This window comes from Aquarana catesbeiana, linkage group LG05, assembly GCF_042186555.1.
Source record: "Aquarana catesbeiana isolate 2022-GZ linkage group LG05, ASM4218655v1, whole genome shotgun sequence".
Classification (NCBI taxonomy): Eukaryota; Metazoa; Chordata; class Amphibia; order Anura; family Ranidae; genus Aquarana; species Aquarana catesbeiana.
This window is the reverse complement of record NC_133328.1, coordinates 164,041,716-164,053,832: the sequence shown is the minus strand read 5'-3', so window position 1 is coordinate 164,053,832 and position 12,117 is coordinate 164,041,716. Positions and strand designations below refer to the sequence as shown.

The following is a 12,117-nucleotide window of genomic DNA, read 5'->3' as shown; positions in this document are numbered from 1 at the left end:
GCCCCCAGGTTGCAGTTTGGAGACCACCGATATAGTCCTTCACATGTAAACCTAAATAACATTAAGCCAACCCAAGTTATAAGCTTCCCGTGAATAAAATCTTACTACTGTATTCTCCATCCCATTCAACAAAATCAAAACAGATAAAGGGTGCTGAATTTTGTGCACTGACCATGAACGTAGTAAACAAATTTCATCCAAAAAGGCCTTGCCTAGAGTAAATTTTAGACAAAATGTATTATTGTCACATTTACCAAATACTGCTGTAAACATTACAAATAAACACAAAGGCCTTGAATCATGAATGAACCAACAAAGCTTTGTAGTAGAACAACAAAATGTTACAGGGAATAAAAAAAAAAAAAAAAAAAAAAAAAAAAAAGCAGGCATGTTTATCCCTTAAATACAAAACACATACAAGATTCTTTTGATAATATGTATATTAAATATATTCAGTCACGTGTATCCTTTATGTGATACAGAACATACAAATATTATCAAAAGAGTAAATATATTCAGACAGGTATCTCCTTTGCATGGTAAACACACAAATATATATATACACACACACACACACACACACACACACACACACATTTGTGCTCATAAGTTTACAGACCCTAGCAGAATTTATGATTTCTTGGCCATTTTTCAGAGAATATGAATGATAACACAAAAACATTTCTTTCACTCATGGTTAGTGTTTGGCTGAAGCCATTTATTATCAATCAACTGTGTTTACTCTTTTTAAAACATAACGGCAACAGAAACTACCCAAATGACCCTGATCAAAAGTTTACATACCCTGGTGATTTTGGCCTGATAACATGCATACAAGTTGACACAAAGGGGTTTGAATGGCCATTAAAGTTAACCATCCTCACCTGTGATCTGTTTGCTTATAATGTGTGTGTGAGAGTGTGTGTGAGAGTAAAAGGTCAATGAGTTTCTGGACTCCTGACAGGCCCTTGCACCTTTCATCCAGTGCTGCACTGACATTTCTGGATTCTGAGTCATGGGGAAAGCAAAAGAATTGTCAAAGGATCTGCGGGAAAAGGTAGTTGAACTGTATAAAACAGGAAAGGGATATAAAAAGATATCCAAGGAATTGAGAATGAGCAATCAGCAGTGTTCAAACTCAAGAAGTGGAAAATGAGGGATTCTGTTGAAACCAAACCACGGTCAGGTAGACCAACTAAAATTTTGTCACAATTGTAATAATATTATTTATATTATATATATATATATATATATATATATATATATATATATATATATATATATATATATATATATATATATATATATATATATATATATATATATATATATATATATATATATATGTGTATGTATGTGTGTGTGTGTGTGTGTGTGTGTGTGTGTGTATAAGAAATTACACTTTGCTACAATGTAAAGTAGTGAGTGTGCAGCTTGTGTAACAGTATAAATTTGCTGTCCCCTCAAATAACTCAGCCATTATTTTTTAAACCACTGGCAACAAAAGTGAGTACACGCCTAGTGAAAATGTCCAAACTGGGCACAAAGTGTCAATATTTTGTGTGGCCACCATTATTTTCCAGCACTGCCTTAAAGGGCTTGTAAACCCTCGTGTTTTTTCACCTTAATGAATCCTATGCAATAAGGTGAAAAAACTTATGGCAGTCACCGGCCCCCAGCCGCCCCACCCCCCCAATTTTACTTACCTGAGCCCAGTATTTCCCTCAGCGGAGACGCGATTTCCCTCTCTGCACGGGGTCCCAGCTCTTGATTGGATAGATTAATAGCAGTGCAGCCAATGGCTCCCGTTGCTGTCAATTAAATCCAATGATGCAGGCGCCGGGGGGTGGGGGGCAGGGCCGAGTCCGGCATTCGTGTCTATGGACGCCGAATGCTGGACTTGGGAGCGCGCGCAAGGTAACCCCCCGGGACAGAGCTTCTCCTAGGGGGTTATCTGAAGCGAGGAGGAGCCGCCGAGGCACCCCAGAAGTCAAGGCTTGGGGCCACTCTGTGCAAAATGAGCTGCACAGTGGAGGTAAGTATATGGTTTTTTTTTTATTTATTTAAAATAACAAACAGCCTTTACAATCATTTTAACCCTCTTGGGCATGGAGTTCACTAGAGCTTCACAGGTTGTCACTGGAGTTCTCTTCCACTCCTCCATGTCGACATTGCGGAGCTGGTGGAGGTTAGAGACCTTGCACTCCCTCCACCTTCCATTTGAGGATGCCCCACAGATACTCAATAGGGTTTAGGTCTGGAGACATGCTTGGCCAGTCCATCACGTTTACCCTCAGTTTCTTTAGCAAGGCAGTGGTCATCTTGGAGGCGAGTTTGGGTTCATCATGTTGGAATACTGCCCTGTGGCCCAGTCTCCGAAGGGAAGGAATCATGCTCTGCTTCAGTATGTCACAGTACATGTTGGTATTCATGGTTTCCTCAATGAACTGTAGCTCCCCAGTGCCAGCAGCACTCATGCAGCCCCAGACCATGACACTCCCACTACCATGCTTGACTGTAGGCAAGACAAACTTGTCTTTGTACTCCTCACCTGGTTGCCACCACAGATGCTTGACACCATTTGAAGCAAATAAGTTTATCTTGGTCTCATCAGACCACAGGACATGGTTCCAGTAATCCATGTCCTCAGTCTGCGGGCTTTCTTGTGCATCATCTTTAGAAGAGGCTTCCTTCTGGGATGACAGCCATGCAGACCAATTTGATGCAGTGTTCGGCGTATGGTCTGAGCACCAGCAGGCTGACCCCCCCCACCCCTTCAACCTCTGCAACAATGATATGTCTCTTTCCCAAAGACAACCTCTGGATATGACGATGAGCACATGCACTCAACTTCTTTGGTTGACCATGGCGAGGCCTGTTCTGAGTGGAACCTGTCCTGTGGTCTTGGCAACCATGCTGCAGCTCAGTTTCAGGGTCTCTGCAATCTTCATGTAGAGCAACAGTTTAGTTTTTTTTGTTTGTTTTTTTAAGATCCGCAGAAAGTTCTTTGCCATTAGGTGTCACGTTGAAACTTCCAATGACCAGTATGAGAGAGTGATGACACCAAATTCAACACACCCGCTCCCCATTCACACCTGAGAACTTGTAACACTACATGAGTCACATTACACCGGGGAGGGAAAATGGCTAATTGGGCCCAATTTGGACATTTTCACTCAGGGGTGTACTCACTTTTGCCAGCGGTTTAGACAATTATGGCTGTGTGTTGAGTTATTTTGAGGGGACAGCAAATGTACACTGTTATACAAGCTGTACACTCACTACTTTACATTGTAGCAAAGTGTAATTTCTTCAGTGTTGTCACATGAAAAGATTTAATACAATATTTACAAAAATGTGAGGGGTGGACTCACTTTTGTGAATATATATATATATATATATATATATATATATATATATATATATATATATATATATATATATATATATATATATATATATATATATATATATATATATATATATATATACACACACACACACATATATACATACATACACACATACAGTTTTTGTTTGTACAGCTACTGGCACCTATGTATTACAAATCCATCCATATGGTCAGAGCAATAATATATACAGTGCAGTGATCAGCAGCTTTCTTTAAGCCAGCTACTCAGATAGCATATTTACTGTACATGTGCCAGCCGGGATCAGTGAAATCTGTGGTCAATGATTGGAATGCATTCTCTCTCATGCATATGAACATAAACTTGTACAGCATATCTGTACAGAAGCACAGTGTAAAAGTCATGTCACGAAAAGCACACACACACGCTGTGCACAGAAAATGATACTCAGGTATTTACAGCCCATATAGACACAGTAGCAGAAATCTTGCATCAGCTCGGCTGTCTTCGTCAAAATATGCAGTCATGGGAAATAGAAAATGCCCCAAGCAGGATAACAATCTGCTACCAGGCAATAATATCAAACAAAAAAAAAAATGTGGAGAGAAATGATCTCACACATCCCACCTGTATGCAGAGAAATGTGTTCCCAATGTAAAGGGTAAACATTTGTCTATTCACTGATCACCACACCTATGAAATGCTCCTGGCCATGCAGAATAAGCAAAGATATGCACACAATAAACAAAAAGAAAAGGATGTCGGCATCTACATGTCAAGCTGCTGCTGCAGTCCCTATCCCCTATACATTACAACTGATACAGTAATATGATTGTCTGTTATCGCCACACAAAGCCATACATGCCTGCATTCCATTCATAGCAGGAACCTGTGAATGTACCCTTAAGTACACATGTGTCACAGGTGTGACTAATGAAGGGCTGCGAACAGCACAGATAATTGGCACATTCCCTGCATAGATCACTATCAGGCTGTGCATACCTCAGGCATGATTTTCCCTACAACGCCATGGCTTACCTGCAAGATCTAGAATGAAATGACACATACTAATCCGAGAACACGGAAAGAACTGAGACCTGCTGTGTGAATGGGTGTGTAATGGCTTATCTGAATGGAGATGGCTCCCTTCACATACAAATCAGCTCTTACCAACCACAGCTTCCCATTTTACTCACATGGGATCAGATCGCCCACCCTTTTCTTACACTGGGGTATACAGAAGGAATAAGCAACACGGGGGGGGGGGCTTCATCCATCTAATAGCTTTAGTGGGTACACTTAACTGGCACATACTGAGGAATGGGCAGCACAGAGAGAAGGGAAGTCCATTATCCATCTGAAGGCTTTAATGGGTACACTTAACTGGCACATACTGGGGAATGGGCAGCACGGGGGGGGGGGTCCATTATCCACCTGAAGGCATTAGTGGGTACACTTCACTGGTACATAATGGGGAATACACAGCACGGGGAGGAGGGGGTACATTATCAAGCTCACGGTTTTAGTGGATACACACTGGGGAATGGGCAACACAAGGAGGAGGGAGTGCATTATCCATCTGAAGGCTTTAGTGGGTACACTTCATTGGTACATACTGGGGAATGGGCAGTACAGGGAGGAGGGGGTACATTATCCATCTCACAGCTTTAGTGGGTACACACTGGGGAATGGGCAACATAGGGAGGGGGGAGTCCATTATCTATCTCATGGCTTTAGTGGGTACACTGCACTGGTACATACTGGGGGATTGGGCAGGAAGGAGAGAATGGAGTCCATTATCCATCTCACAGCTTTAGTGGGTACAATTCACTGGTACATACTGGGAAATGGGCAACGCAGAGGAGGGGGTCCATCATTTACCTCATGGCATCAGTGAGTACACTGCACTGGTACATACTGGGAAATGGGCAGCACAGGGAATAGGGGGTCCATTATCCATCACATGGCTTTAGTGGGTACATTTTACTGCTACATAATGGGGAATAGATAACACAGAGAGGATGGGGTTCATCATCTATCTCATGGCATTAGTGGATACATTTAACTAGTACACACTTGGGTCTACAAGAAGGATTGGGAAACACAGTGAGGAGGGGTCATCTAACCCATCTCATGGCTTTAGTGGGTAGACATTATCAGTACACAATTCATGCCCTGTGCTGGGGGGGGGGATATCATGTTATAGACTGGGCAACACAAATACCCATTTCTAGGAGTGCCTTCACTCTCCTTGCAGCCATACTGGGATCACTGAAGTGAACAGTGCAGTGATATGAAGGTACAGTTCTACAAGCTATGCAGTACAATTACCCAACCACTGGTACACATCAACCCAGCTACTCCTCCAGGGGCACACAGCTGGATTCTGCAAACTGAATGGATATAGGGAAAGCGAGAATAACACATCTTTATGCCCCAGGGGGCACACAGCACTGACACTAACAGGATTCATCATTATTAATGGGCAGTCCATGGAGGAGGGGTATCTCAAATACCTTAGCGACCTAGTTGGCAAAGCCATGGCACACAGGATTGTGAATTGTGAATGGACAGTCCATGGAGGAGGGGTACACCACACAACCTAGGGACCTAGTGGGCAAAACCCTGGCAAAAACCCAGGGTTCTTCATTGTGAATAGTCAGACAGTCCTTCGAGGAGAGGTACGCCACACAACCTAGTGAGTCAGTGGGCAAAGCCCTGGCATACACAGGATTCTGCACTACAAATGGACAATACATGGAGGAAGGAGGGGTAGAGGAACACATCTTAGCGCCTAGTGGGCACACACTGGGTTCTGTAGACTGAATGGAAAGTACATGGAAGTAGGGTAAATCAGATATAGAAGGCCTAGTGGACACAAAGCATTGGCACACACAATGGAGATTTGCATACTGAATAAAACGTACATGCATGAAGGAGTAAAATACACATCTTAGTGACCTAGTGGGCTCATAGCACTAGTATGGACAAGGTTCTGCAGACTAGATGGAGAAGTGCTAGGGGTACAAATCAGATGTATGTGTCCTACTGGGCACATAGCACTGCCATGCACTGGGTTATGCAGAGTGAATGAGCAGTACATGGAGTATGGGGTTCATCACACATCATAGTGGTCTAGTGGGCCGTACATAAAGAAAATGATCACATAACTTATCTTGGTGCCCTACTGGGCGCACACCTGACATTACACGAGTAAATGGGTGCATCATCCACCTCAGTACCTTAGTGGACATATAGTCTAGCAAATGCTGCACAGTGAATGTAATGATCAAGGTGGGCACACATAGCAGTTTGAATGGCAAATATATGGAAAAGGTGGAACATTTCACATCATAGTGCAATAGGGGGCACATAATAAATGGGTAATATATGGAAGACTGACACATTACAAACAATCCTACTGGCTTAGTGGGCACACACTGCAGACTGAATGTACAAAGAATAGACACATCGCACATCTTAATGGCTTAGTGGGCACACAGTGCAAGATAGATGGACAGTACAAGGAGGAGGGGGCACAAGAGACATCTTAATTGCTTTGTGGGTACACACTGCAGGGTGAGCATACAAGGAGGAGGGACACATCCTACTGGCCTAGTGGGCACACACTGCAAAATGCAAGGACAGTACAGGAAGAAGGGCACATCACACCTTTTGGTGGGCATGCACTGCAGGGTGAATGGAGAATAAAATAAGGGGCACATCAAACCTCTTACTAGCTTAGTGGGCACACACTGCAGGATGCATGGACAGTATAGGGAGGAGGGGGCATATCAAATATTTTGGTGGGCACACACTGCAGGGTACATAGATACTGAGAAGGGGGCACATCTTGATGGGCACACTCTGCAGGGTGAATGGACAGTATAGGGAGATGTGTGCACTGCAGGGTGAATGGGCAGTGAGGAGGGGGCATATTTTGGTGGGCACATGCTACAGTGTGAATGAACAATACAGGAAGGAGCACATCACACATTTTGGTGGGCACAGTCTGGCACATATTGCAAAATGCATTGAGAGCAAAGAGACGAAGGGGCATATCACACATATTGGTGGACACACTCTGGAGGGTGAATGGACAGTATAGGAAGGAGGGGGGACTGTTGGCTGAATGGCCAGGAAGGAGGGGGCACATGTTGGTACACACTGAATGGCCAGGGAGGAGGGGGCACATGTTGGTGCACACTGAATGGACAGGGAGGAAGGGGCACATGTTGGTGCACACTGAATGGACAGGGAGGAAGGGGCACATGTTGGTACACACTGAATGGACAGGGAGGAAGGGGCACATGTTGGTGTGTACACACTGAATGGTCAGGGATGAAGGGGCACAGTGCAGAGTGAACTGACAGGGAGAAGGGGCATATATTTGAGGGCACATTGCCCGCAAAGATATGGGTGGGTGAATGTGCCAGGGAGGAGGGAGCACATGTCAGTATGTACACACTGAATGCACAGTATAGGAGGGGGCAGAGTGAATGGACAACATAAGAAGGAAGGGGCATAGTGCAGGGTTTACTGACAGGGAGAAAAGGGCACATCTTGGTGGGCACATTCTGCTGGGTGAATGGACAGTATGGGAGGAAATGACACATTTTAGTGGGCACACTGCAGGGTGAATGGACATTATAGAAGGAGGTGGCACTTCTTGACGGGCACAGTCTGGCACACACTGCGGAATGCACAGACAGTACAGGAGAAGGGAGGCACATCACACCTTTTGGGTGGGAACACATTGAATGGCCAAGAAGGAGGGGCACAGTGCAGAGTGAACTGAAGGGGGGAGGGGGCACATCTTGGTGGGCACAATCTGCTGGGTGAATGCACAGCATTAGAGGGAGCACATCTAAATGTCTTAGTGGCCACACTGTGCAAGGAGGGGGCACAACAGAAAACATCTTAATGGCTTAGTGGGCACACACTGCAGGGTGAATGGACAGTATAGTTAGAGTGGCACATCTTAGTGGGCACACACTGCAGAATGCATGGGCACACACTGAATAGCTAGGGAAGAGGGAGCATAGCTTGGTGGGCACACTTGGCTGGGTGAATGGGCAGTATAGGGGGGAGGGCACAGTGAATGGGCAGTATAGGGGGGGAGGGCACAGTGAATGGGCAGTATAGGGGGGAGGAGGGCACAATGAATGGGCAGTATAAGGGGGGAGGGCTCAGTGAATGGGCAGTATAAGGGGGGAGGGCTCAGTGAATGGGCAGTATAAGGGGGGAGGGCTCAGTGAATGGGCAGTATAAGGGGGGAGGGCTCAGTGAATGGGCAGTATAAGGGGGGGGGGCTCAGTGAATGGGCAGTATAAGGGGGGGGGGGCTCAGTGAATGGGCAGTATAAGGGGGGGGGGGCTCAGTGAATGGGCAGTATAAGGGGGGAGGGCTCAGTGAATGGGCAGTATAAGGGGGGAGGGCTCAGTGAATGGGCAGTATAAGTGGGGAGGGCTCAGTGAATGGGAAGTATAAGGGGGGAGGGCACAGTGAATGGGAAGTATAGGGAGGGAGGGCACAGTGAATGGACAGTATAGGGGAGGAAAGCACAGTGAATGGACAGTATAGGGGGGAAAGCACAGTGAATGGACAGTATAGGGGGGAAAGCACAGTGAATGGACAGTATAGGGGGGAAAGCACAGTGAATGGACAGTATAGGGGGGAAAGCACAGTGAATGGACAGTATAGAGGGGATGGCACAGTGAATGGACAGTATGGAGGGGATGGCACAGTGAATGGACAGTATAGAGGGGATGGCACAGTGAATGGACAGTATAGAGGGGATGGCACAGTGAATGGACAGTATAGAGGGGATGGCACAGTGAATGGACAGTATAGAGGGGATGGCACAGTGAATGGACAGTATAGAGGGGATGGCACAGTGAATGGACAGTATAGAGGGGATGGCACAGTGAATGGACAGTATAGAGGGGATGGCACAGTGAATGGACAGTATAGAGGGGATGGCACAGTGAATGGACAGTATAGAGGGGATGGCACAGTGAATGGACAGTATAGAGGGGATGGCACAGTGAATGGACAGTATAGAGGGGATGGCACAGTGAATGGACAGTATAGAGGGGATGGCACAGTGAATGGACAGTATAGAGGGGAGGGCACAGTGAATGGACAGTATAGAGGGGAGGGCACAGTGAATGGACAGTATAGAGGGGAGGGCACAGTGAATGGACAGTATAGAGGGGAGGGCACAGTGAATGGACAGTATAGAGGGGAGGGCACAGTGAATGGGCAGTATAAAGGGGAGGGCACAGTGAATGGGCAGTATAAAGGGGATGGCACAGTGAATGGGCAGTATAAAGGGGATGGCACAGTGAATGGACAGTATAGAGGGGAGGGCACAGTGAATGGACAGTATAGAGGGGAGGGCACAGTGAATGGACAGTATAGAGGGGAGGGCACAGTGAATGGACAGTATAGGGGGGAGGGCACAGTGAATGGGCAGTATAAAGGGGATGGCACAGTGAATGGGCAGTATAAAGGGGATGGCACAGTGAATGAACAGTATAGGGAGGGAGGGCACAGTGAATGGGCAGTATAGGGGGGAGGGCACAGTGAATGGGCAGTATAGGGAGGGAGGGCACAGTGAATGGGCAGTATAGGGAGGGAGGGCACAGTGAATGGGCAGTATAGGGAGGGAGGGCACAGTGAATGGGCAGTATAGGGAGGGAGGGCACAGTGAATGGGCAGTATAGGGAGGGAGGGCACAGTGAATGGGCAGTATAGGGAGGGAGGGCACAGTGAATGGGCAGTATAGGGAGGGAGGGCACAGTGAATGGGCAGTATAGGGAGGGAGGGCACAGTGAATGGGCAGTATAGGGAGGGAGGGCACAGTGAATGGGCAGTATAGGGGGGAGGGCACAGTGAATGGACAGTATAGGGAGGGAGGGCACAGTGAATGGGCAGTATAGGGGGGAGAGCACAGTGAATGGGAAGTATAGGGGGGAGGGCACAGTGAATGGACAGTATAGGGAGGGAGGGCACAGTGAATGGACAGTATAGAGGGAGGGCACAGTGAATGGACAGTATAGAGGGAGGGCACAGTGAATGGACAGTATAGAGGGAGGGCACAGTGAATGGACAGTGTAGGGGGGATGGCACAGTGAATGGACAGTATAGAGGGGAGGGCACAGTGAATGGACAGTATAGAGGGGAGGGCACAGTGAATGGACAGTATAGAGGGAGGGCACAGTGAATGGACAGTGTAGGGGGGATGGCACAGTGAATGGACAGTATAGAGGGAGGGCACAGTGAATGGACAGTATAGAGGGAGGGCACAGTGAATGGACAGTGTAGGGGGGATGGCACAGTGAATGGACAGTATAGAGGGGAGGGCACAGTGAATGGACAGTATAGAGGGGAGGGCACAGTGAATGGACAGTATAGAGGGGAGGGCACAGTGAATGGACAGTATAGAGGGAGGGCACAGTGAATGGACAGTGTAGGGGGGTGAGGGTGCACACAGTAGCGGCTGTTGGGCTGCCCACAAGTACGGAGGAAGGAGGGTGCCAGTCACTTACATCTGCGGGTAGTAGAAGGAAGGAGGCCAGGCAGAGCCCTCCAGCTGGTGCTCAGACGATTGCCCCCAGTGCCCGGGCACGTCCTCCTGCTGTAGGTAATAGAAGAGGCTGTGCGGTGGCCGCAGTAATCCCTCCGCGGTGTCCTCAGCACCCTGGCTGTCCCTCCATAGTACGGTAGTATCCAGCACTGACACTGCACACCAACATGATGAAGCTGCTGTTATTATGAGCGACCGCAGAGACAAGAGCGACACCGGAGCGCAGCCGCACTTCACCGCAGCCCCTCCTTTCGGTGACGTCCAGCCAAATGGGCGTGCACCACTGCTGCCGTATGTCGCAAACCTAGGAAGAAGGCGTGTCTACAGAGCAGCCAATATCTAACATCCTGTAGTGTAGTGGATTCTTTCAGCGTTCCTTTTTTTCCCTCAATAGCTTTATTAATACGATGTAGACAATGAGCAGTCATTGGTAGCAGTGTGTATTGGTACATCAGGGTAGGGTAACGTTTGAATTAATGGGACGAATTGTGCTGGCAGAATTCATTAGTATTCTTTTCAGTGTCTTTTGAATAAAGATGAGGCGAGAGTCAGAGATATCAACCAATCATAGTCCAGCTGATTCTTCCTGAATTCTGGTGTCTTATTTCCAAAGTGTTTTAATAAAGTTATGTGTGTGGTGAGGTCCCTGGGGCTCAGTTCTGACCAATGCACCACAATACTCTACTATGATCTCCAGCCTGCCATCCCATTTGTTTTCACCCGCCCACCTTGTGGGTTCTGAACATTTCAGATACTCCCCTGCCCAGCAGATCCAGGGTTGTCCTGCACAATCCTCTCAGGATTCTTTCCCTGCTCAGCCCTGTGCTGCCATCTTGTATGACATCATTGGGAGGCCTCAGGCCCACTCCTCTCTACCTTTCCTAATGAAGGGCTGTGTCCCCTGGGGTAGGTGACATACATTTCCCAGGAGGCACAGCGGGCATAATGCACATCATTTGCCTAGGCGAGTGTGGTGGATGGGGGCGGGACAGAACTTTTACATTAACCCCTTGACCACTGAAAGGTTTTACCCCCCCCCATGGCGAGAGCATTTTTTGCTATTCAACGCTGTGCTACTTTAACTGTAAACGGCTGTGAAGGATACAGACGGATTGAATCCCCCGGGACAGAAGGGAAGAGGTGAAACAGGAGGTT

At 47.1% G+C, this 12,117-nt stretch overlaps 1 protein-coding gene across 1 annotated transcript in view; it reads right to left on the bottom strand.

The window, feature by feature from the left end:
- Positions 1–11,228, bottom strand: part of SNRK (SNF related kinase) — a 117,427-nt gene extending 106,199 nt beyond the window's left edge. Inside the window, exon 1 of the mRNA XM_073630310.1 lies at positions 10,925–11,228. The gene's annotated coding sequence lies outside the window, so the exon portion shown is untranslated. The remainder of the gene's footprint in view (positions 1–10,924) is intronic.
- Between the last annotated feature and the right edge of the window lie 889 nt (positions 11,229–12,117).